Source organism: Mixophyes fleayi, chromosome 7 (genome assembly GCF_038048845.1).
Source record: "Mixophyes fleayi isolate aMixFle1 chromosome 7, aMixFle1.hap1, whole genome shotgun sequence".
Classification (NCBI taxonomy): domain Eukaryota; kingdom Metazoa; phylum Chordata; class Amphibia; order Anura; family Limnodynastidae; genus Mixophyes; species Mixophyes fleayi.
In genome coordinates this window covers 151672096-151698746 of record NC_134408.1, presented here as the reverse complement: position 1 = coordinate 151698746, position 26651 = coordinate 151672096, and the positions used below count along the sequence as shown (strand labels likewise).

At 40.7% G+C, this 26651-nt stretch overlaps 1 protein-coding gene across 6 annotated transcripts in view; it reads right to left on the bottom strand.

The window, feature by feature from the left end:
- SEMA5B (semaphorin 5B) overlaps positions 1–26651 on the bottom strand; it is a 279879-nt gene that overhangs the window by 181775 nt on the left and 71453 nt on the right. The window lies entirely within an intron of this gene.

The window sequence follows — 26651 nt, the reverse complement described above, 5'->3', positions numbered from 1 at the left end:
ACTAGTCTAAGTCCTGAGTACTAGTGATGACAGTTTCGTATACAGCTAGAACATGTGGTTGCAAGCAGCAGCAACTGTAAAAATGTATGTTATGTTCAGTAGACATTGGGAACACCCTAATAAATGTATTTCATGTGGTAAAATTATATAAAACATTTTTTTTAAGTGTTTTGTCATTAATGCCTATGTTCTTAACAGGTAACATTACTTGAATAATATTTTTTTCTGTGCTTTCTTTTGCAAATTTATATTCCAAATAGGTATTGGAGGTCTCCTGCAGTGTCTTGTGTAGTACAGCTGAGCAGACCTACACCCGAATTCATCACCGCACATATCTCCAGATCCGTTTCTTGTTAAATTCAGGCTCCGAATTCCCTGCGTTTTAAAACAAGCACACCTTGTATTCAGTATGTGTACCTTAAAGAATCAGACCCTTCTGTGTTGGATTAGATACAAATTGCCGTTTCCCAACCCACTACATCTCCCGCTCATCCAGGTGTCCCCCGTTATTAAGACTGAATACAATAGGCACTATGACACTTCATAAACACACATAGAAATCCATTGTTCACCCAGCTGATACTGCTAAACTCATTGAGACAAAGCAATCTATAGTCTGTTTGTAAGTAGGGATTTATTTCCCCATCATTTTTCTATAAATATTCAGTAAATATAAGTGCAAACGTTACTCCTGAGCGGCACGTAATAACTCACATATAATTCCGAGACATTTGCCGAGATGAACGTGAGCTTTCACAGAGAACAATGCAGTTATATTTTCTCTGGAAACTGCACACATGTGGGTTGGATGGAACGAGCAATAACACAGGATTGTTCTAAGGAGAGCACTAGAAACATACTTGTCTTACAGCGATGTCCTATTCACAATATGCAGCCTATCTGGTATACAATACAGGGATTTAAACCCATAAAATACATTTATAGCCACAAATAATGGAACGAGGAAAGTGACTGTGGTCACAAACCAAACTGACACCCTAAAGACACATTAAAGCCCCCTGGCTCTGTAATAATACTTTACGGTGCGTCGCCATGTTTGGATGGCAGGATTTCGGCACGTGGTAGTTAACCCGTTGCCCTCACCTCTCAGTCTGAACATGGATGGGCTTTGGATGCTGGCAGAGCATTTTGGCGTCTCCGGCACAAGCAGCTGCCAAGTTCAGATAAATCAGCGATTTCTGCTTTTATTAACTCCTTCCGACTAAAGTGGGTGCCAGCGTTCATCGTTTGCGATTGGTGCCGCCGCGAAGGGTTAAAAGGAACTGGATTAACTTTCCCTCTCCCCAGTTATTCATCTTTATTACTTTCCCTCAACATGACGACACCTCACATTTCATCCGCTGTTACGGTGTCTATAAATCACCCTAATGGTTCTCACATCCCTTCGCGCACATCGAGAGGCTCTTGGATGGAACCAGCTTTTAGAAACACAGGATATTTGTGGCTTGACAGAAGTGGTTTAAATTATTTGGGCACTTTCCATTTTCCAAGTGACATGTCACATTTAAAGGTCCGTTCCTGCTGACGCCAAGAGATCGGACTCATTAAAGATGCAGAGTTTCATCCACAAGGTCCAACTTAATTGACTTCTGACTGAAGCTCTGAAGAGCGTAAATAGTAGATTTATATATTTACAGAGAGAGGCGGAAATATCAATGGTTAGCCACCTAACAAAGGATACCAGTCTATAATGACGTACTGCTGAAAAATGTTCTATAATTAAAGAGAATGTTCTTATACTTAAATCTATCTTGGATCGCTCTGGGACAGTGCAGGAGCCTGAGTGACAGGCTTGCAGTTTTCTAGGTAGCAGAAATAGTCAGGTTAGTACATTTACACACAAGGCTCTAATGTCACTGCAAGGTGAACAACTGACACATTAAGCTTTGCTATTTCAACTTTTTCTGTTGTATCAGAACCACATCAGTCATTTATGTATACCTGTATGGATGTGTATTTGGCTGTTTGCTTTGCAGCAGGATGAAATACATTACATTTTACATTTCCCAAAGCTGTATATCAATACTGAGAAAGCATTTTATAATCAGCCATCCTATATAGATATTCACTTTTCAAGAGTTTAATAGTGACCTATAAATTTTGTATAATTCTCACTTACATGCGACTAAAAGTTACTTTTTGATAAGAATATTTTTTATGCTGTATTTTACAACGCTCTAACTGGTGTCCTGATTTCGAACTCAGAAATTACTTTTAGACCGTTTATTAGCCATGAAACTAGGGTAAAGGCAGAAGACAACTGCACCGGATCTATCAAAGGAAAACACCCCACTGATTTCCAGGGAGCGTCTCCTCTTTGATAAAAACAGGATTTCCTTTCTGCTCCCGTTGTACAGAATGATACATAATAGATAAAAGGATATTGTTCCTGGCAGCTATATAGGTTATATCAGCATATTTATAGGGAAATGTCCCTGTAATGCGGCCACCTTGAGTTACTTCTCTCCTCCCAGAAGTTACTGAGATTCAGTGACAGCATCGTGGTTTCAGGTTCTCTACGGCTCCGTGTAATATCTGGTATGGGGACAATAGCGGGGTGTAGACCTGATGTTTCACTACGCAGGAGCTTTTGACACTGGCTATAATTTGGAGCTGGTGTGTGCGGTAGGGCCTTAGATTGTAAGCTCCATGGGGAAGGGAGAGATGTCAATAAATAATCATAATGTGATTATACAGCACTGTGTAAAATGTCGGTTTTTTATAAAGAATAATGAGAAATAATGACTTTCTTTGATCAGATTATATTACAACATTCTCAGTAATACGGTTAGTAAATAGAACTGGACAACGGACAGTTAATATATTTCTTCAACCTAATTCTAGTTATTCAACCCAGTCCATCCTGGTTTAAAGGTAAATTGGCTCCTGGTAACAGTGGGGGCGGCCATATTGCAGATAGAACCAATATTAAGGAGAATGCAGCCAGGGGTTGGAGAGAAGGGGACATACAGCCCCCTGGGCCGGTCCCATCGTGGGGCTACCTTGGGCTGGGTCACTGGGCAAGCTGCATTTTCTTCCTTTAAAATGTTCCTAATAGGCTGCTGAGCCGAGTCCCCCCAAGGGGCTAAAATATTCCAGCCCTCCCCTAATGCCGCCAATAAACACAACAGAAACCAGTGACATCACGGGGGCCGTGAGAATTACTTTTTCTCCTGGAAAACCGGTTACCAGAACAGACCATTGAAAATGATTCATTCTTGGAATAAAGTCTTTGGATTTTTTTCATGCAGACAAGTTTGAATAATTTTTCTTTATTTAGAAAAAAATTTGTAAGTATTAAACTATGAAGCGTGTTTATATGTGTGTGTTTTTAAATGGTTTATTTTTACAAATTTTTATATTTTAGTAATGGAACCAAAACCAAAATGTGCGCATGGGCGTAACAACGTAAACTGTCCCGTTACAGCAGTAAGTTACTTTCAGTGACCCTCGGCTATTCTAGTGATATCTTTTGAATAACTATGGTTGGATCACAGTCAAAAAAAGCAACTTTTTTCTCTGCGTTGTTAATGATGATAACTAGACCCCAAAGTTATTCAGTGACGTCACTAGTCCCTAATAAAAAGACACGATATATGTTACTGCCGGTCACCGGACTTCACTCTGTATACCAGACGGGTGCTCTTTAAATGTTTATAGATCGTTGTCTAATAAATCTTTCCTCTTAATTTGCAGCACAGACTGGCAACCAAATCAGTGAACGGATGAATTGTTAGCCAAATTAGTAAACGAGGATACTGGTGGATTGTGGGAGATGTTGCTGACTGCAAATAAACTGTATAAGTGGCACAATATATCACATTTACATTATTTAGTACAATGGATAACATGATCTATAGCCCATACAAATGGGCTATAGAAGTGTTTGAACAAGTAGGTGACCTCTACATTAACACGTGACCGGCGCTTAAATCATTTCTGCGTAATGACGGATGTTACAGTAGAAAAGTGAATATTTTTGTAAAACAGTTAAACAATCCCCGTACTGTAATAGCACTCATCAGGATATAGTGATGTATTGATTCTTTGTGGTTGCTATTGCTACAATTTCCTGTACGTTTAATTGTAATAGTGATTAAAATGAGGTTAATTGGTCTTTTATAGAACATTTCCGTTTGCTGGCACTAGCACTAAGGCATTCACTCAGGAATCATGCAGCGCTGTGACCGCTATCTAGACGACAACAAAGGACTGGACTGAAAACACAAAGAGGTATTATATTGTGATATAGAAGCCTATAGATAAATCTCAGTCCATAAGGATGATATTTTATTACAGCTTATAATTAAGTCCCTAATCAACGCCATTTATCAACCAAAATACTGCTGGTGCACTTCAGCTGCCGCGGGTTACTGGCTCGGAGCGGTAAGCGTTAACTAACCATTTCATCGGGTCAGTCTCTGTAGACATGCGGATACGTGAGCCGGCCTGACGGATCGTACATTGGCAGTTCACCTGGAAGCTCAGGTTTGGCCTTTCAGTTCCATGTAATTTTTGTAAAACAAAGTACACAAAATAATAAAAATATTGAAAAAAAATTGAAAAAAAAACAACTTTTTTTTTACATTACAAACATGCAGAATAAAACATTTTTTATTGATTTCATCCTGAGATGGTGATAACAGAATAGATTCTTGTTAGATAGGTAAAACCGAAGAATCATATCACCAGCGGTAACTCTTTCGCATACCCGCTTACACCAGCAATAGGGATTTTCCCCCTTTGGTAAATCAGCCAGTCCGTTCTCAACAACAAATCACACCTTACGTTCTGCCGTCATTAGTAACATCCTACTCCATGTGTACATTAAAGGTTCTTCATACATCCGGTCCGAGGGCAGAATCCGGCAAATCAGAGGCTGATTACAATAAGTCACAATCTCTGAACCCACGGGATAAACATCAAGTAATACACACTATCGCTTCTTCTAGAACCTAACACTGAGCGTAAACCAAATGACTGAGATGGTTGTAGTTACCACGCTGGATTTACTGCGTTACTTGCTGAGTGAAGAGATGGTTATAACTGTAGCTTCTCTATCTGGCATCACTCTTACAGTCTCCTATGTAACAGCAATGGTGGATTATAAACAACAACAAACATTTTATAAAAATTAAGCAGACAACAGGGCAAAATCAGTGCTATTATTTCAGAATTTTCCTGTTGTTAACTCAGCAGTTGTTTAACCATTGATTGTGTGTGATGAGCTTCATTTTTCAAGGTACTGCGTCATGGGGGGGGTACTTACTTATTCACATATATTCACGTTCAAATATTTTTTTGCTGAGAAAATAATAATAAAGTGAAATCTATAACGTGTCATTTGTCCCATGAGATTATATTTATCTTATTGTAGGACTTGGTAAGGATTAGATGATCGTCATGGGGGAAATAATCAGTAAACTGGGACCAAAAAGGCATCACACATTTCCGTGGCGTATCTTCCGTGAAATAAATCTGTGAATACACCAGCACAGGACTTCGGGTGGAACAAGGGTAGGAAGTGGTGGTTGAAGGGAGGCCATGTTCAGTAAGGGCATACCAACACAGAGGAGGCCAATTCAAGATCTGGGGTTTGTGTTTTTAGCCGTATAATTTGCACCAGTTATTGGGCAGGTGTAAGCGCCGATTGATAGTAATGACTGACACGGCTTCGTCTTTGTAATAAATACTACAGGTATCCGTGCACCTAGCTAGCACAGACCTTGTGTGTGCAAGGAAGAGAGTCTGTAAAAATGTATTGTATGTACAGTACGCATTAACATACTGACTTATGTATTTAATGTGATAAACATTTTTATTAATTATTATAATTAAGATTTCTTCATTTATTGCATACATTTTTTTTTTGTTTGGCTGCATTCCAATGGGCCTTTACATTGCACGTATGCATGTGTGCATAGCGCACTGTGTTTAGGCATATTGTACTTATACCAAGAGTCAAGTGCAAACATATACTGAGAGCCGCTTGTATTTGGATACAATCGTACGTGCGTACAAGTTACATGCATGTTTTTTTAAGAGCTGGTTACGTTCAGGTTACGTCCATGGATGAATCAGACCGTAAATGTTTTTTTATCTTTGCTGCTCCTGTCGCTGGTTTTACATTCTAGTGGTAGGTGGGATGGGGGCTTTCAGCACAAAAACAATTAATGTATTAAATACGCAAATATTACAGAAGAGAAAGTTTAAAAAGGTGATTCACAAACAGAGGTCAGTTTCATTTGGCGCAGATCAGTCTGGATTCATTCTGCACAGCGACGCGTTTCATAAACGCACCAAATGCGTTTTACACAGAATGAAATCTCTAGAATCATCGGTCAAAGCTCCTGACCGCAGCAATTACACATTGTGACTGATTTTCCCACTTTACAATTCTCTCCCCAAAGCTCCAGTAGGAGGACAGATTCTTTTAACAGTACTCTGCCCTATGCTGTTGGTATGAGACTCCACCCTCTCCTTTGAATAAGAAGCCACTGGCATCGAGGAGAGGCTACCAGAAAAGGAGGAGGAAACAGATTGAACCAATCAGAAAAAAAGGCTAAAATGCAACTCATTATATCCCCTGTTGTACAAGATGTTCACTGTATTATCAAATAAGCCTTTACAGCATTTGTTATTACTATACAGGAAAGCTGTAGATACTTTTATTACTGTATATAACCGTATTCTGTAATCCACCCAATTCCTCCCAGTCCTTGCCAGCTCATTTTAATTAAAAGGTTGAAACAATTCCTACTTTGGTCAATGTTTCCTGCAATAAAAATTGCGGTGTAGATTCCCGTGACATTTAAATCCTTGTTTTATGATTCTAACAAGAGTCGGAGAGAAAATAAATTAAAAGTAAATGCTGTATATTTTGTTTCGATTTTCTGTGCCTTGCTACAATGTATATATATATTTATTTATTTGAAAGACTGCAGTAATAGGTGATAAATAAGATGGCTGCAGATAAATGGTTATTCTGTTTTCCAAACTCCAGCAGCACTCAGAGCTGGAAATTAAGTGTCTTTTCAATAAATTGTACACAAGTCTCCGTGCCTCTCTTTATATAACCACATCTGTACACAGAACGCACCCTTCACATAACCTCTGCCGGCTGATTAATGGGCCCTGGCAAACGCGCTGCAATTTGATGCCAGAACTACAGAATCCCAAAGTTTTTCACAAGTCCCGGGGGCCAAAACACGCACATAAAAATGCCTCCTCGTAGCTGCAAGAGGAGAAATATGCAAGCTTGCAAGCTACACAATATATTTTATTTTACACGTTCCTGAATCTCAGTTGCCAGGATTAACCGTTATGTTAGGCGGATAGAAAACGCCTAATGAGCCAACAAGGAATTGAAGGTGGGATGAGAGGGGTTAATTCTCTCAATAGAAGATATAAAGAACAAACCAAAACATTAGGATTGTTTTGTGAAACGCACCTCAATGTTCACACTCTAAAGTCATTAAAGAACCGTAAAAGCGCAGCACAAACATTGCTTTGTGACATCACGCGTTTAGTTGCGTCTAGTCTCACAGGGATGCACTGGGATTTCTGGGGCAAGATGGGGTCCTCTGTGGAAGGAAGCGGTCGGATTGAGGGTGTGAGATTTAAATTTGTGGGGCAGGATTATTTAATGAGATAAAGGGTCGGAGAGGGCGTATTTGCAGGGTGTTCACTGGATTTTGGAATGGCGCAGTTTCTGTTCTCCCTACAATAGGCCTTGAATTCTCCCCCAGAGACAGGTCCAGGAGATCGGGACGCACTTTGCACCTTATCGTTGCACCTCTGTGGGAAAGTTTTAGCAAGTAAATTAAAAGTTTCAGAAAGGTAATAAATAAATTCCTGGTTTCCCCAAATCTCATAAGCAATTTAATGAAACCAAGAAAGTATTCTAGGAGGAAAACTGAAACCTTTAAATGAACACTAGAGGTGTCTCTAAAGTGTTACTTATAACATTGCCTCAAAGTCCATCTACTCTTCCCCCCCTGGTAATTATACAAAGCGTTCACCAAACCGCAACATTAGCATCATTTTATAGCATTTAACAAAGACCGGGACATGGCGTGCGCCTTTAACTGCGATTGTCAAACAAGGTCTTTAATGAACAAAAGACAAAATTCCTTTCTGTGCTGAAGGAGAACTTGTCCCTTCCTTACCGATGTAATTATGCATTACAGCATTAGTAAATAAATATATTGGCCTTTTTACAGTGTGTCTGTCTGTCTGTGTGTGTGTTAGGGAATTTATACTGTAAGCCCCAATGGGGCAGGGCCTGATGTGAGTGAGTTCTCTGTACAGCGCTGCGGAAATAGTGGCGCTATATAAATAAATGGTAATAATAATAATAACAATGCAACGGTGATCACTGGACTGATAGGCAGAAAAAGTAGGGACCGAATTGCTCCTTACATTAAACTGATCAGTAGCCAAAAATCTACTTTTTTACTAGAGAGTTTATGTTACAATGTGAAGGATTTGGCTGGGGTTTATTATGGAAATGACATTAAGGTTATGTACACACTGGCGTTTTCAAATGCGAATATTAAAACACTTATGAACAGCATTGCATTTGTTTGATTTTACAATATGTTTAGACTGTAATTAGTTTACGTTAATATATTTTTAAATCTGTGTTTTTACAAAGGAAGTGATCATGTTCAAGCTAAACACATGTGGAAATAGATTATGTACATGCAGACAATGCACTGCAGCACACGTTACACTTATAGCACCAATCTGTCCTGTCTTGTTTCCTACAATGATTTATATTTTCATTTCCATTTACATGTGCTTGTAAAGGCATCTTAAAGTCAGAGCTTAACGGCAGTCTGTAGGTCGCCCTCAGGGGTGATTAAATGTTACAATTCCATAAAAGACAAATGGTAAATATTGTTGTTGTAAAGATCATTTGTACCAAGACTCCACCTTCCCCCCATAACTTTAGTTTTATTTTCCCGCATTTAATGTAACAATGTATATAAAGACGTGATCTATGTTTACTGTTAAAACAAATAAAACTGATTATTGTTTATGTATTATGCAACATAATTACTCTGTACTACATCAATTATTATTCCTATAAAAAGATTTTAAAAAACAAAAAAACACTCCATAAAAGGTTGATTTATTCCTGATAGTTTGACACCAAGACACCCCATGAGATGGGATAACTGTTACTTTGTAACGAGGCAGAGCAGACTCAATATAAATTGTATATAAATCAACCTGCCCTCCAGGTATAGACTGTTCTTCATTCATGATGAGAATGTATAAAGATCAGGGAATCCCAATAGATGTTTTTGCCCCAGTTGAAAAGCTTTATAGAACCGATGTGAGATTTTGGGTAACTTCACATCCCCCTTTCACATGTCTCCTACCTGCTTCTACACTAGTCTCTGGAAGGGTCTCTGTCCTCTTGGAGCAGCGTAATGACAGGGGCCCAGGGAATCCACAGACTCCTATATTGGGGATAAAGGTGTTACTGCTAATGTGCCCGTTATGATCCCTCCTAAAACTTTACAACAAAACTGTCAGAATCAACGTTCACAAATCATTAAGCAGAGACTCCGACTGTCAGAGGGTTTAACAAGAGGGATTTTCACACTTGTGGGTTATTTGTCTTTCCCCACCGCGGCCAAGAGATTTCTTTTTATAAAGGAAAAAAGTTTCACAGAATTCAATGGACTCTTGTAAAACAATCATCTGGGCGAAAGGCTGTCTCAGTTCTTCCTCCACAAGAAAACCTTGTCCAGAGTCACTCACTGAGCAAGTCAGCACAATGCTGCCGTAACTATAGATGTATTCTGACAACACCAAGGGCAGGTAAGTACACAGGTAAGTACCAAGGTTTATAAACAGGTAAATATGTAGGTAAATACCCAGGTTTATAAGCTGGTAAATACGTAGGTAAATACCCAATTACATACATAAATAAATAAATACCCAGGTAAATGACTGGGTAAATACATGGGCAAAGCAGTACAGGACAGTCAGTGGATGGATTGTCCCTAGGTTGTATTACACCAGCAGGATGACTACTGCCTAAATGAATTAGATTCATTAAGCAGTGTATAATTAATAAAGTCCCCAAACTATACAATACAAACTGCTAATCCACCGGATCTGTAGACAACTCGGTCACACACACCTATGGACAGATATTCCTCCTCCTCCCTCTGTTGGACAATTGCTCATGTGATCGACTTTAGGAAATCGGTTTCCTCATGTAGCAAATATCTTACAAAGGAGAGTAAGGAAAATGTTTGTGCTGAGAATCTGCAAATATTCCAGCTCATTGCTAGAAACAAATGCTTCATTTAATTATTAAATAAACGGGTAATTTCTATTTATGCTTAAGCACAGTTCTAAGTCTCCCAAAATTTTAGGGAAATAGGGAAGAAAAACATGGCAAAAATTGAGTGAGACCCCACCCCTGACCTGTACGTCCAAATCTTTTCGTCGTTGGGGGATTGTCCAGTGACTGCTGGAAGTTATGCGGTTATAGAAACCTATAACTTGTCCGGTTGGGTCCATCAGGAGTTTCCATCATGGTAAAAGAAGTATTGTGGGCTAAAAATTTTGGATACAAAAAAAAAAAAATGGGACTCTCCTTGGAAAACTGGGACATATTGGCTCTATAGTCTATCTAGCAGTTTAGTTGTGACATATAAAGGTGCATTTTATGGAATGAGCAACTTGCAGCTCACGTGTGTCCCCGTTACGGACACAGGAAGGACTCACGCAGTGATTCCACATCAATAAAACACAGCGAAAAAAATAAGCTTTTCATTTTGTTAACAATAATAACTGCACTTTGAATCGTAGAACAAATACTAGATGCTTAACATGTGTCCCTTCAAACAAACCCTTTTATCTTTGAATGGATTAACCCCCAGACGTCAGACTTTTCATACTATTCCCGCTGTTTATCCCTTATTAGGAGCCGCACATGCTGACGCAGCCATATTGTTTTCATCTGCGATTGTCTTGTAAGCCGGTGCCTTGTGAGTGCAGCCAGAGTACGCAAACGCTTCAATGGACGCTCATGGACGAGCTCGTTCTGACTCCGGAACATTACACCTGCTCGCAAGATGTGAGCGCATCCCTCACGCAAACATTTTCATTTATATTCTGCAGCAAGCGGCACAGATTTAAACATTAAACTGATTGATGCTGCTCGCAGGAACAGAACAGAGAGCACCTTGTGGTCAAATAACCATAAAAGGTTTCTGTACGGATCATTAACTCCTCATCTCGGGCAGCTGGAGTGGGCAGGAATCGGAGGCAAATGCTTTAAACCAGGTAACCTTAATCAGCACAGTATTACAAAAGGTGTCTGCTGGATGCACAACAGATTAGTGTCACTGGGCTGTAATCTCATCTGATCTACTTCAACACAATAAACAGCAGTGCAAGAAAAGGAAAATATACACAGCAGGGGGTTAAATAAACACAATCACCTATAGACCCCTAACAAGATGGAAGAGGGGCTGCTATTGTCAGTCGTGAGATCAATGACAACTATCATTCCTGTGTCACCCGCTGATAGCGTCTCATAGAGAATAAGACACCACTCAGCAAGTAAGAAGTGCTGCTCCCTGGTGTAGGCAGATGCTTGTTGGAACAAATCAATGCAAGGAATTGTCAATTGTCATCCGAATTATCTATTTCTATAGCGCAACTAATTCCGCAGCGCTGTACAGAGAACTCACTCATATCAGTCCCTGCCCCATTGGAGCTTACAGTATAAATTTACTAACAGACACAGACCAGGATTCATCTGGTCAGCAGCCAATAAACCTACTAATATGCTTTGGGAGTATGGGAGGAAACCGGAGCACCCGCAGGAAACCCACAAAAACACAGGGAGAACATACAAAAGTGCTAACCACTGAGCTGTCAATCAATGAAAACAAAGTGTCAATCAATTAAATTCAGTGTCACTCGATATTCTACATGATATATTTTGAATTTTTTTGTGTGAATAAAGGTAACAAACAATCTGCCCCTTGTATCATATAATTCATTATGTAAAGTCTGTCTTTGTATTTCATTACACAATAGACTGCAGCTAATCTCATTTTATGGTCATTTAAGACGTTCATTTGTATTTGTACCAGAGGGAGAAGCATCCTTTATAGATCTTGTAGTGGATACAGGTCCTGAGTTCTGATACTAATTTAAACAATAATTTTTATTTTAGGATACCCAAATAACGCAGCAGGTACAATTGTAAACTGAATACAGAACAAAAAAAATAAAGACAATTTAACAATTGTAAGTAAAAAAGTATTCATCGTGTCTTTTATTGAACGGTTAGTTTTATATAATTTTGTAATAGGGTTGGGGGAGGGATAGTTATTGTAAGGGGAACTGGGGGTGGAAAAATATATTCTTCAAAGATCATCAGTTATTTATATAGTGCCACTGATTCCGCAGCGCTGTACAGAGAACTTACTCACATCAGTCCCTGCCCCATTGAAGCTTACAGTCTAAATTCCCTAACACACACACAGGGAAATTTATTAGCAGTCAATTAACCTACTTGTATGTTTTTGCAGTGTGGGAGAAAACCAGAGAACCCGGAAGAAACCCACACAAACATGGGGAGAACATACAAACTCCACACAGATAAGGCCATGGTCGGGAATCGAACTCATGACCCAAGTGCTGTGAGGCAGAAGTGCTAACCACTAGGCCACTGTGCTGCCCAAAGATACCGTGGTCCTAAAGAACAACTGAAAATAAGCATGATACATTCTCTATATAATATTAATTGATCTCAATACCTATTTTCTGGAAGCAATATTGTGTTTTCTGAATCATATATATGAAAATCATTAGTCGGTTTGTTTGTTTGTCTGGTTATGCATTCTGACACCCCTGCACTGGGATGAAACCAACGTAAGGTGGTCCAGTTGGATCCTGGCCAGGTGTTAGGGGGGGTTCAGGTCCCAGTTGGACCTCCCGTTGGTGTATGCTGGCCAGAACTTTGACCCGAAGAACCTGTTCTAGGACTTCCACTGGATGGATTTGGATGAAAACTTCACAGAGGGCTGGAAATTGGTCTGGGATGCCTAATGGAGTGGTTGGTGTACTCTAGGCAGAAGTTTGATTCAGGGAGCCTGTTCTGGCCCTTCTGGATGGATTTGGATGACATTGTAGCTGCTATTTTCAAAATGTTGACAGTTACATCAAACTCATTGATAACTTAATAACTTGTAAGATTTATATCTAGTTCTATATAAACCATGGATCCCAAATCTGGTTACATTTAAATGTAAATAAAGAGGGTAATTGTGGTCATTGATCCTATGAACCAGACTATTTTTAGGCGGCGAGTGTTGCCGATACTAATTCAGATGTTATGTGGAACTTTCTGATTTTGGAGAATATAAGCCTTCATTTAAACTCCACCGACTTCTGATGAAAATTATTTGACCAGGGTTTAAAAAGAATGATATTTACCTACCACAATGAGATGCATAGTGCTAAGCTATTATATGACTTGTGTTTAAATAACGGATCATGGTGACGCTGGGTGTGAGTGGGCCCTAAATTGTGGTGGTGTTGCTGAGCCCACTGGGGCATTGTCTATTTACACTGCAGATTGTCCGAGGCCCCATCAGGCCATTACAGGTTCAATCTGATAAAAAAAAAGCGGTGGATCTTTGAGCCTAAACAGGAATTTGCAATCAATAACTTGATCTTTCCAATTTAAACACATTTCAATTTACCTATTCGCTGTGGAAAAAGCCCGGAGGAACCTTCACAGCAATTATAAGCTGCTACATGGCTGAGTTACTCCTCTCTGCTGCTCTATAAAAGTTTAACTACAGCTCAATACAGCTTCTACCACCCACTTTCCAGCTCTCAAACCTGCATTTTCCTTTTTAACTCTCTGCCCATTCAGCATTCGTTGCCCCCTGTGGACTCGGCGCTATAGAAAAACCGAGCTCGGTGCCCAATCATGCTGAATTTTAAAGGCCTTTTCAGGACAAAAAGGGCAGTGAAATTTCCTGTTTCTCAGGCACAAAGGGCCCGGGCTACATGGGAGAATGGGAGCCGTATTTTTGGCAGGGCCCTGGAATGCTGGGAGCTCTCTCAGCATACACCCAGGAGAGACAATTTATTTATTTTGCTTTGCATCAGCCCTTCTCTATTCCAGGAGAGCTGTCAAAGCACATTACACTGGACGGCCTTTCAGCGAGCAGAAACATCCAGGATTCACAGCACAAAAGCGCCAAGTTTTTCTTTATCTTGCAACACTGACCCCCTCCGAAGAGCATGTAATGTTACAGGGAGGGGATACTCTGAATTATAAAGCGTTGGGGACACACAATGCTGTAGGACAGAGGTAGAGGACATCTGGATTATTGGACAGATTTACCCACACGCTATGTTCCACGTTCCAGTGACTCTGTAATCTGAAAGGAGTTACTCTCATCACTGCAATGGGACTTGGCAACAGCTAAAAAGGGGCTCTGGGTAGGGTCGTTACATCCTCTCTCTGCCCTACATCTTTACTCCCACATTCTGATCACTCCTTGCATGTAAACCTAAGACCAATACAGCCTATGTAACATCGTACACTTGTTTAGTTAATAAGCGATATTGTAGCAGAGGGTGAAGTTTTTAAAGGTAGTTGGAAGAAAATGCAAATTGTACATTAATGACTTGAATGTAGATGTATTCTGCTTTCAGTTACTGCTACTCTTTGCTTTATAGAACACATGGCTGTAATATGTGTACCATACAGTCAAGTCCATAAATATTGGGACATCGACACAATTCTCATATTTTGGACTCTATACACCACCACAGTGGATTTGAAATTTAAGTAACAAGATGTGCTTTAACTACAGACGTTCAGCTTTAATTTGAGGGTATTTACATCCAAATCAGGTGAACGGTGTAGGAATTACAACAGTTTCTATATGTGCCTCCCACTTTTTAAGGGATCAAAAGTAATGGGACAATCGACTCAAAACCTATTTCATGGACATGTGTGGGCTATTCCCTCGTTATTTCATCATCAATTAAGCAGGTAAAAAGGTCTGGAGTTGATTCTAGGTGTGACATTTGCATTTGGAATCTGTTGCTGTCGACTCTCAATATGAGATCCAAAGAGCTGTCACTATCAGTGAAGCAAGCCATCATTAGGCTGAAAAATCAAAACAAACCCATCAGAAAGATGGCAAAAACAATAGGTGTGGCCACATCAACTGTTTGGAACATTCTTAAAAAGAAAGAACGCACCGGAGAGCTCAGCAACACCAAAAGACCACGGAAAACAACTGTGGTGGATGACAGAAGAACTTTTTCCCTGGTGAAGAAAAACCCCTTCACAACAGTTGGCCAAATCAAGAACACTCTCCAGGAGGTAGGTGTATATGTGTCAAAGTCAACAATCAAGAGAAGACTTCACAAGAGTGAATATAGAGGGTTCCCCACAAGATGTAAAACATTTGTGAGCCACAAAAACAGGAAGACCAGATTAGAGTTTGGCAAACAACATCTAAAAAAGCCATTACAGTTCTAGAACAAGATCCTATGGACAGATGAGACAAAGATCAACTTGTACCAGAGTGATGGAAAGGGAAGAGTATGGAGAAGGAAAGGAACTGCTCATGATCCAAAACATACCACCTCATCAGTAAAGCATGGTGGTGGTAGTGTAATGGCGTGGGCATGTATGGCTGCCAATTGAACTGGTTCCCTTGTATTTATTGATAATGTGACTGCTGACAAAAGGCAGCAGGATGAATTCTGAAGTGTTTCAGGCAATATTATCTGCTCATATTCAGTCAGTCAGATGGACAATGACCCGAAGCATACTGCAAAAGCAACCAAAGAGTTTTTTAAGGCTAACAAGTCGAATGTTATGCAATAGCCAAGTCAATCACCTGACCTGAATCCGATAGAGCATGCATTTCACTTGATGAAGACATAACTGAAGGGAAAATGCCCCAAGAACAAGCAGGAACTGAAGACATTTGCAGTAGAGGCCTGGCAGAGCATCACCAGGGATGAAACCCAGCGTCTAGTGATATCTATGCGTTCCAGACTTCAGGCTGTAATTGACTGCAAAGGAGTTGCAACAAAGTATTAAAAAGTGAAAGTTTGATGTAGGATTGTTTAGTTTGTCCCATTACTTTTAGTCCCTTAAAAAGTGGGAGGCACATATATAAACCGTTGTAATTCCTACACCGTTCACTTGATTTGGATGTAAATTCCCTCAAATTAAAGCTGAAAGTCTGCAGTTAAAGCACATCTTGTTTGTTTCATTTCAAATCCATTGTGGTGGTGTATAGAGCCCAAAATATGAGAATTGTGTCAATGTCCCAATATTTATGGACTTGACTGTATATTTTTTTATATATCATTTACAGGAATTAAGGGTCATTTTGGAAACAAGCCTCCAACACTGAACATGGCGCAAATCTGCCTGTTCTTGTTTATTTTTACTATTAAAACAAAGACTAAAAGAAAACCCTACACAACACAAGTGTTTTGCTTCATACAGAGTTTTAGAAAATTATTGCCAGTGTCTATACCACTTCTATTTGCCCTTATTTATGCTACTCATTGATTTCTGCTTCACATCAAAATGAAGATTGTGTTTTTTCCCTGACAACTGACAACACATCTTCATAGAAGTGATTCTAGTCCTGCTTGTTGTCTGTGCATCGTGAAAGGTCTGAGTCCTGTCTCCAGCACCTCTCCTGGCCAGGGATGAATAACATCAATTCATTCTTTTATCTCCTTGACGAGCAAAGAGCCAAATTACAGCCCCAGAAATCCACTCCGCACAGACATCCACAGACAATTCTCCCCAAAGTGACAGTTCTCACAGGAGGACCTGCTTCACCCGGCAACGGACAATCTCCGGGAGAGAACTGGATCCTCTGTAATTAGTGTGACATCTGCAGAATTACGATGAACCCGGTAATTATTACTCTCTCTGGAGCAGGTATTAATGTGTTCTTATATTTATAAATAAAGACTATTTCACTATTGTTTGCTAAAGGACAGGACAGTATAGAGCAGGCTGAGGCAAACTGTGGCTCTCCAGCTAAAGTGGAACTATAAGGCCCAGCATGCCAGCTACCTCTGGTATATAGTACACTAGGAAGAGATCTCTGCACTTATTCTGAAGTTGGTGGAAGTTCTAGTGAAGACCTTAAATAGTCCCCAAGATATCTGCAGCAATGAGATCAGCTTTGCTGTGGTGTAGAGCGAAGATACAATGACGAGAATCCAATAATGGATTTATATTTGTTGGTGCTTATTGTATGGTGGGGAGGTGTCAGATGACAGCAGATTACAGCATATAAAGGTGGGGATATAACTGACCACATCCAGAAATATTTTTATCTTGAATCCCACATCCCCAGCATAATACAGTTCAGATTTTGTTGTGGAAAGAAGAACAATATATATGTGGGAGTGATAACTGTGGTGCCAGCTGGAAGGAGAACCATGTACAGAAATTCATTTAGTTGAAAGGTTTTATTAACTCCAATAGTCAGAAAATCCAGTAAGCACTGGACTTCAAGTGGCGGCAACTAGAGGTGAGACGATGGAGCGCTGGTCACCTGGTATACAGTAAGCGTTTCCACTGCACTCTGATCAGTGGTCACCTGGTATACAGTAAGCGTTTCCACTACACTCTGATCAGTGGTCACCTGGTATACAGTAAGCGTTTCCACTGCACTCTGATCGCTGGTCACCTGGTAAACAGCAAGTGTTTCCACTGCACTCTGATCGCTGGTCACCTGGTATACAGTAAGCGTTTCCACTGCACTCTGATCGCTGGTCACCTGGTATACAGTAAGCGTTTCCACTGCACTCTGATCGCTGGTCACCTGGTATACAGTAAGCGTTTCCACTGCACTCTGATCGCTGGTCACCTGGTATACAGTAAGCGTTTCCACTGCACTCTGATCGCTGGTCACCTGGTATACAGTAAGCGTTTCCACTGCACTCTGATCGCTGGTCACCTGGTATACAGCAAGTGTTTCCACTGCACTCTGATCGCTGGTCACCTGGTATACAGCAAGCGTTTCCACTGCACTCTGATCGCTGGTCACCTGGTATACAGTAAGCGTTTCCACTGCACTCTGATCGCTGGTCACCTGGTATACAGTAAGCGTTTCCACTGCACTCTGATCAGTGGTCACCTGGTATACAGTAAGCGTTTACACTGTACTCTGATTACTGATAAAATTGCATCTAATAAGGAAAACAAGGATTTGCGTTATACAACGATTCTTTCTACTGAAAAAGAAGGACAAATTTTTGAATGTTTGAAAATAGAGACAGTTGTCCCCTGCGTGTCTGCTTTCCCTAATCCAGCGATACCACATACTGCTGCTTTTGAAGATGTGATAATTGCAGAAAATAATGAAATGAATCCAACTGTGATACTGTGTATTATAGAGGAGGCAATGGCTGCTTATTTTATCATTACAGAACCCCACTCTCTAATAGTAATTCCGGGGGCATGAAATACCGAAATCCATCACCCACAACACAGGTACCAGCCCCATCCTCTACTGCTTTATTCTGACCACAATATGTGTAAGAAAGGACACGTCCAATCCTTATACACATGCTCTGCTGAGCTTATAACAGAGCCATTAAAATAATCTATTGAGTTTTATTCATTATGAAAATTCCGCTGCAACAGTAAATATAATATATTCAACATGAATTAAAACGTGAACAGTCGAGTAAGCACAAAGCTTAATGTTCATGCATTTTACATTTAATTTGAAAATTGGTTTACCAGTTGGAAAAAAAAAAAAACAAGACGGGAAGATGGATAACCGCGCCTCATGATACTTTATTACTACTTTAGATTAAATGCAATTTAAAACAAGCTGGGAAACGGCAAAAGAGCCGGATGGGGGTGGCAAGCGCCTTGTAATATGTAACATGCTGTAGAACAGTCATTTATCAGGCTACTGGGAAGGAATAGACTATACTTGCTGTACAAAATATAGAATGAAGGGTGATATAATGTAACAAGCACAGAGGAAGGGACCTGGGGGTTCTAGTGTCAGGTGATATGAAGGTCGGTGAGCGGTGCAGTCAGTAGTAGGGACAGTCATTTATCAGGCTACTGGGAGGAAATATACTAATCAGCTTATAGGATTGTACAGAATATAGAATGAAGGGTGATATAATGTAACAGCCACAGAGGAAGGTCCCAGGGGGTTCTAGTGTCAGGTGATACAATGTAACAGCCACAGAGGAAGGGACCTGGGAGTTCTAGTGTCAGGTGATATGAAGGTCGGTGCAGTCAGCAGTAGGAACAGTCAGTAGGATACCTGGTTATATAGGTATTAGTAGCAGGAAGAGGGGGATTTATCATCACTCTATAGGTCGCTGGTAAGACCTCACCCAGAGTACTGTATACAGGTCTGGGGGCTCCATCTCCAAAAAGACAGGAAAATAGGAAAGATGGGGACTAACATGGTGCAGGGGCTGTATAACGAAACGTATGAGGAAAGACTTGTAGAGCTTAGAGGAGAGAGGAGATGAAGGGAATGTGGGAGGAAAGTATGTTTATAATAGAATAGAGATATATATATATATATACACACACACACACACACACACACACACACACATGCATACATAGAGGATTTCTAGAACAAGGGGACACATTGTGTCATTGGGGGAAGACTGAGAGGAAACATTAGGAACACGCTCTATAAAGCAAGGGAGATAGATCCATGGAACAGTCTCCCAGCAATAAGATAATTATAAAATAAATGTGACCCCCCCCTTGTAACTTCTTCTCCTGCTGACAAATTCCTTATTTCTATGTTCTATTGTTCAGAAAACTTTTTCAGAACCTCAACAATTGGCTTTGAAGATGGGAAAGATTTGACTCAGGTTAACAGTGTCCCCTAATGCAATGTGGAGGGGGGGGGGGGGGGGGGGGGGCGCTCACAGTTCTGAACAGGGGGGGGCAAAGCACAAATTAGTGGCCCGTAAGACGCAGCATTGTCTTGGCGGTTTAGCAAATATTTAGATGCAATTTTTACTAAAATACTACGCAAAGTTACAAACCACTTATAATGTACACGGAGGGGGTTATTATACATTTAGGAGCCACCAGAAAAGTTTATACAGATGTATACATCAGATCTAAAATAAGGACAGTATGGAAAGAAAAAGGGAGGGGCAACCTGAGGCAGGACAGCAGCAAAATGAAAGGAATTCATTTCAAAATACAAATTTTCTTGATGTAAATGGACATATTAGCTGAGGTTATCTTGTTGGTAGATCTAATAATGATTAAGAAATACAGAATTAGTCTTTAAAAGAGCAATTATTATTATTATATTATTATTATAATAATAATCTTTTTACAGTTCCAACATACTATACAGCACCTTACAGAGAATATTTACACTTTAGCCCTTACACGGACACAGTAACATTAACCCACCACATACATATACTCATATGCAGATTGTTTAAGGGATAATTCTCATCCATCATCCATCTAACTCCGGAGTTCTTTATTTTAGGACCTGGTCAGAACTCTAAGATGGGGATATAGAGACAAGCACCGGAGTCACGTCCTGTTTGTACTTTACATGTCAGTGCTATAATATGATGGGGGATAAAGAGCCGATTGTCTGAAGTTTTCCCGTGGACGAGGTTATGATGAGCACTAAGCCGCACACTGTATATTACAGGTTTATAGCTGCGCTCTGCTATTCCCAATATGAAGTGTTTCACATCTGTTGTCAAGAATCCTGGATTTCATTAGATTGTTTCATGGAAACTGAATCACTTTCTGACAGTTGCTGTGCATTTTGGGACCAATCTCAGTGCTACATATTACCTAGTGTAATTGTCATTCCTGATACCAGCTCTAATTCCCGAAACCAGCCCCGAATTCCCGAAACCAGCCCCGAATTCCCGAAACCAGCCCCGAATTCCCGAAACCAGCCCCGAATTCCCGAAACCAGCCCCGAATTCCCGAAACCAGCCACGAATTCCCGAAACCAGCCACGAATTCCCGAAACCAGCCACGAATTCCCGAAACCAGCCACGAATTCCCGAAACCAGCCACGAATTCCCGAAACCAGCCATCAGAGGAGGGCTGGCAAATTTTAGCCCGGGGAGCAAGACTTGACTTAGCTGCCTATTAGGAACAGTTTAAAGGAAAAAAAATGCACGTGGCCCAGTGACCAAGCCCAAGGTAGCCCACTATGGGACCAGCCCAAGGGGCAGATGCCCCCCAGCCCAACCTGCCCCTGCCATCCCCGACTCCCGGCACCAGCCCCGACTGCCGGCACCAACCTGATAAGTTTCAATTTCATTTCCACGTTTCTATGTTACTCAATCTGAATACAATGTACTTGTGTTGGCAAAATAACACAATATGGATGTCAAGATATTAAAGCAACAACACTGAGTTTTTTCGCAGTACTTGAATATTTCCTGACTTATTCCAGCTATTTTCAAATGATGAATCAGAGACTTCAGTTCTGCAGTTACTTCACTATCACATACGATGTTTCAGTTACACTGAAGCAGAAAGTCCGGATTGTGACAGTAATAGAGACAGAGCTAGAAAACAATTAGATGGTGTTTAATGCACGGGGGTTTAACGGAATCTCCGATCACCACAGGTCAGCACAGAATGTGTTACCATTTAATAATCGTTTAGTAGTAAAACGGATTTATTAACAGTTTTTACATATTACACAGTGCTTCACAGAGAATCATTCACATCAGTCCCTGCTCCAGTGAAGCTTACAATCTATATTCCCTGCCACACAGACACACTGGGCCAGAGTCATTAGGAGAGCAAAGCATAATAAGGGAGTAACTAAATGAAAAATGTTGGGATAGGGCATGTACTATATCAACATTAAATTTCAGTGTAAAAATGAAGCTACCAAGTAAGTATGTGTTTGCTGCATGAAAAAACAGCTATAATATAACTTATGTGCAAAAGAATAAACTAATTTGCACCCCTTGTGTTGTAACATGGTTTGTCCCAGAGAACATTTACGTCTTTTTCTGCCTTACTTTCTTTCCTCAATGACTCAGGCCCCCTATTTATGTCAGAATTAACCTACCATTTTCGGAGGAAACCAGAGCACCCAGAGGAAACACACGTGAACACGTGGAGAGCATATAAACTACTCAGACATCACTGTTAGGCAGCAATGCTAACCACTGTGTAAAATTTGAAATAAACGTTTATGGTCTAGGTAGAAGATGGAAACGTTATGCAGTTAGTTAATAGCAAAGAGACCGTAAGCTCCAATGGGGCAGGGACTGAAGTGAGCGAGTTCTCTGTACAGCGCTGCGGAATTAGTGGTGCTATATAAATAAATGATGATGATGATGATGATGATAGAGATATGCATTTAATATGACAACATAGTACATGGGAATTGATTTTGGAGATGTCCCTTATACACGCATCAAGCTAGACGGAGTCTGAGAAATAGAAGTATATAATAGGAATATATTGAAGGTGTCATTAAGACACTGACAGAAGAGCAGCAGGACCAGCCCCCCTCCTCCATGACTCTTACTAAGTATGCTGGTCGTGTCTGGAGGTAGCAGAGCATGGCAGTAAGAGAGGCTGGGACCCCTGGAAGCCAGCGAGCGTGCCATGCCCACAGCTTAATGCGTTTCTCCAGCAGGAGGCTCACCATAAGTGATTTCGCTGGCAGTCTCACCTCTGTCTGTGCGAAGAGGCGGCAGATTGCCTGGCAAAATCCGACTGGCGCAACGAACGATCCCAGAGATGACAGATGAAGCCGGCAAATTACTGACACTGCAAACCTGTCATCCCAATGACTGAAAGCTGTCCTGGATCTATGTGACTGCTGGAGTTACATGTAGCCATAAATATCACATATCACAACGTGGTCACTTTATAACACTGAGGGAGGGAAGAGTCACATATGTGTGTTATAATAAAACACAACACGCCCTGTTACTGGAGATTATTAGGATAAGATCCCATTTACATTCACTAGTCATGGTAGTCCTTGGTCAGTTTTACCATCCTTGTAATTTGCACAAGGAGGTGCATTATACAATATAATATTCATCATTGGATTAACTGGTCCGCAGAAGGGATACAGTGACCCAGCAATCAGCTCGAAGAACAATTTAGATCAGTGATGCGCAACTTGATTTATTCCAAAGGCCACATAGGCGCCCTCTATCCCACAAAGGGCCGCATATTATCTAAGTAATAAGATAAGACTAAACGTTTAATCAAAGAAAGAGACAGCTATCTGTAATAACATATCTCCAGGTGCTTTACGCACGTGTTATACGCTAGAACACGCAAATCTGACAATAAAGCAGGAAGGAACTGGGGGAGGGGGGGGGGCGCAGACTAATGAAAGCCATTGTCTGATTGGTTGATGTGGGTAGCTAACTACATTGTGCTAAATTATAGTAATGTACCTATGAAATAATCTCATTATTACTATAGTATAAATAAAATCAAGTCAATATTACAGACATGTTATATAAAACCAAAAATGTAACAGAAACGTAGGATGTGTGTAAAATTGGCTCATCCTGATTAGTAAGGTATCCGACCCAGAGATTTAGAGCTACATAAAACTTAAGAATTGTATTATAAATAGAATGAACGTCTTGTTGTGGGCTCGCTCAGTCATCACCTATTTCCCATGCGTTGACACCACCAGTGCAGTACAACAGACTGGTAAAAGTGTGACACATGTAAAGAACATGGAGAACAGATCACTGAAATGCGTTAGCTTTCATGCGTTTTACCCCTTTTCCCAGATCATAGGCAGCGGCCTCTCAGTTTAGTCTATCTATCACTGTCTGATCTCTCCGCAGCAGACGGTGGGTTCCCTGCGGTGACGTCCATCGCTCTCTTGTTGGCAGAGAGGGTCCTGTTGAAGACTGGGGATACCATTAAACTCTGTGCCCAGGGTTAGCTAGTGCTATCAGCATGTGGGTCCAATATAAAAAGGTACCCAGTAACAGATAATTGTAACAGTCCCCAAGTAGTTTAACAGCTACGCAGGTGACTACAGCGAGTGACAGAACTATCACCGCTGGTGGGTATGAATCAGCTATGGGGCCCAGGGAGGAGTAGGGTCGGTAGCCGCCGTACTCCATGCCGCAACAGTAGTTGCGCCACTGTCTACACCCACTATCACGCAGGCGCAATGAAGCCGAAACAGGGCTGACAAAGTCCTGATTTTTGTAACTTGTTTGTGATTAGAAACAGCTCTGATACTTTAAGCCCCATCTTCCATCTAATCACAAATACAGAAAGGCGACTTGTAGCCAGAACGCTCAGCACCGAGACTCAGACGGAAGCTGGAGAATAAACATTGTTACTGCAATGTACACAGACAGACACATTCATTACCATTCTCCTTGTAGAAAATGTATTATTTTATCCGTTATCTGTGAATTGCTGCCAGCCCAGATGTTAGCTGGTTTACTTAAGATTTCTGAGTGGCAGTGCCATCTGCGCCCACTGGCACGGAACAGATTTATACATGGGCACAGATTAGGGCCGGCACAGAGTAAACCCTCCAGTAAATGAAAAAATATTATCCGTGTCTCTGCACTATAGAGAGCAGAACGTGAGCGAGCTTGGCGCAGTGAAGGCCCATTTTGTGTTCTCGGTGCGGTCACCAAGGAAATGCACTCTGTGCTAAACCATCCAAAGCATGAAGTCTATGTCTGCCCTAGTACTGGGCCTATGAACTGTGGATTCATTCATATTTTAATCAAAACATTTAAGATCACAACCCAACGTCAAGAATCCTCATTTTTATCATTTAGATGTTGTGAAACTGCAAGTCCCAGCATACCGTGCCAGCTATTGGTTAGGTATTGGCTGGGAGAGTATGCTGGGACTTGTAGTTTCACAAAACCTGGAGACCTGCTCAACACCAACATCTGTGCTTCAGACCAGACAAACACAGGTAAAATCAATGTATATTCACCTCTCAGGGCTGAAATGTGACAAAATCTGGTTATTAATCCACATCAAAATATAACAGGCGGGATGGACAGAAAGTAAGAGAACATAAAGCAATAATTGGAAACAAAATATTAACATATTAACTAACTTTTGTATTCTCTCCTCTGAGAGACTCGGAGGTCATTTTGGCTCCACCCCATTCGTGACATTTCGTCACAGGGGTCAGAATGAGGTGATTCGCCACGTATTGCGTCATTGAGGCCACTGTCTCACCCCGTACTGTAGGAAGTGGGCGGGATCTGGGAGAGAGACCACTCTCCCGGGGTCAGGGAGAACTACCCAAAATTTGGGAGCCTCACAGATATTTTGGGAGGGTAGGCAAGTAATAATATTAACATTATCATCTTTTAATTCTAAGGTGCCACAAACGGTTCGCAGTGCTGCACACAGGTTTAACAATAAGGTTCAGGTCTGGCTTATTTATTTTCTATAAATTGTATGTACCGCTATAAAGACTATAAATTTACCCAAAACTCAGCTTTAATTGGGGGGTTCTAGGTAGAAATGGGCGAGGCACAGTCATATACCTAGTGCTGTGCCCAAATGCACAACGTAGGTATGCGAGATATGTAAATGAGATTCACAAGGCAAACAGTGTCCATGTAAATATGGGGTGCTGTGCTCCGTCTCCCATCTTGGTAGTAGTGTGTGTGTGTGTGTGTATGTGTGTGTGTATGTGTGTGTATGTGTATGTGTATGTGTATATATGTATGTGTGTGTGTATGTGTATGTGTATATATGTATGTATGTGTGTATGTATGTATGTATGTGTGTATGTGTATGTGTGTGTATGTGTGTGTATGTGTGTGTATGTGTGTGTATGTATATGTGTGTGTGTGTATATGTGTGTGTGTGTATGTGTGTGTGTGTATATATATATATATATATATATATATATATATATATATATATATATATATATATATATATATATATATATATATATATATATATATATATATATATATATAGATCTCTTCTATTTCAACTAGTACTGAAATAAAGCCAACAAATTGGTTAAGTCTACAAGCGTCCTATCGTTTAACATCTACCACCTACACCGCTGTCACCTACTACATATAGCAGGGCAAGGCCCTGATAATAGGTTTCTGCCAATATTCAGGTTGCGGTTAGCGTATGTCCATCTCCCCACAAAGGACCGGGATTGTACATCAGTGGGACTCCGTTTGTACCACCCAAGTGCATTTGATGACGGTGAGACCACTGATCGGCGAACAAATAACCGCGTAATAAAAATATTTCAAAAAGCGATTTAAAGAAAAGGTTAGGAAGTGATAGCAGGAAAGACGCTGAAGTGATGATTTTGAACATATATAGGTACGAGGCGCACAAATGGGCGCTTAGGTGTAAAAAATAATGTATTGTGCATCTTTGCAGGCTTGTGAATGGCCTTTACTAGCTGCTGTGTCACACAATGTATCACAGACTCAGGTTCATGTACAAACCAGGTCAACACAGAATATTACCTGTACACAGGCAGCGCCACATCCCAGCCGTCACTTCTAATATTCATTAACGAGATGAGTAACATTATTATATTTTGTGATAAAGAAGAGACACT